A 1169-nucleotide genomic window follows, 5' to 3' on the forward strand; every position below is an offset into this window, starting at 1 on the left:
TTTTTAGTAGAGACAGGGTTTCACCATGTTGGCCAGGCTGGTCTCAAACTCCTGACCTCAGGTGATCTGCCCACCTTGGCCTCCCAACGTGCTGGGATGACAGGCGTGAGCCCCCGCGCCTGGCCTACAAGGGAATCTTAAACTTCATCTTGCCACACAGCCCTCTGGTGCTCTGGCAGCTCCTGTGGACTCCTCAGAATCATGTTTTTAAATGTAGAAAATGAAATACATACTCAAGGAGAAGAAATAGACTACGCTGAAATACAATTCTATCCACAGACCCCCTAGAATCCATGGACTCCAGGTTAAAACATCCTGAGAGGGCAGCAGATAGTAGTTCAGAATTCCAGTGAGAGAGGTAAATGTATTATATAAGGTGTATGTTTTCAGAAGTGCCAACTAAGGCGGAAAATGAGAAGCTAACGTAAGTTTTATTTACGTTCAAAATTTCCTTTATTATTAAACATAAGAATTTCCAGATCAGCTCTAGTCCATTTACCTCTCTCATATCTTGATATTAACCTCAAAATTCAAGTTTCCCTGGGTGACTTAAAATTCCTTCATTTGTGTATTTAAGCCATTTGGAATTGATTTTTACTTTCAAATTGTACTGCCTCTTAGAGTAATGAATTTCGTGAGTGTACAAACTTCTGCATGAGGTAATACTCCATTTTGTTTATTTAAAGCATATCTCCGGGTTTAAGATGTGCTCCCTATACTAATATTCTAGTCTATAATCAAACTGTAAGTTATTAATGTGAAGATTGTAAGCTCAGGCATCACATTTGATCGGTCCCGACATGGCTGCACACTCCCATCTCTTGATCTCTTCACTTCCCTCCTTTCGACTTTGCCTGCCTTGCTGTTTTCTTGAGGCTAAACACTCACAATCAAAGGTAATTTTCCAAATATGGACATAGAATGTGCATTGTGTGGCTGGGTGTCGTGGCTCATGCCTGTGGTCCCAGCACTTTGGGAAGCCGAGGCGGGTGGATCACCTGAGGTCAGGAGTTCGAGATCAGCCTGGCCAACATGGCAAAACCCCATCTCTACTAAAAACACAAAAATTAGCCGGGCGTGGTGGTGTGCGCCTGTAATCCCAGCTACTCAGGAGGCTGAGGCAGGAGAATCGCTTGAACCCGGGAGGCAGAGGTTGCAGTGAGCGGCTG

The 1169-nt window shown here is 44.1% G+C and overlaps 1 pseudogene; it reads left to right on the forward strand.

The window, feature by feature from the left end:
- The first annotated feature begins 380 nt into the window (after nucleotides 1-380).
- The window catches only part of LOC105538783, a 6647-nt pseudogene continuing 5858 nt past the window's right edge, over nucleotides 381-1169 (forward strand).

Source organism: Mandrillus leucophaeus, unplaced genomic scaffold (genome assembly GCF_000951045.1).
Source record: "Mandrillus leucophaeus isolate KB7577 unplaced genomic scaffold, Mleu.le_1.0 Scaffold199, whole genome shotgun sequence".
Taxonomy (NCBI): Eukaryota; Metazoa; Chordata; class Mammalia; order Primates; family Cercopithecidae; genus Mandrillus; species Mandrillus leucophaeus.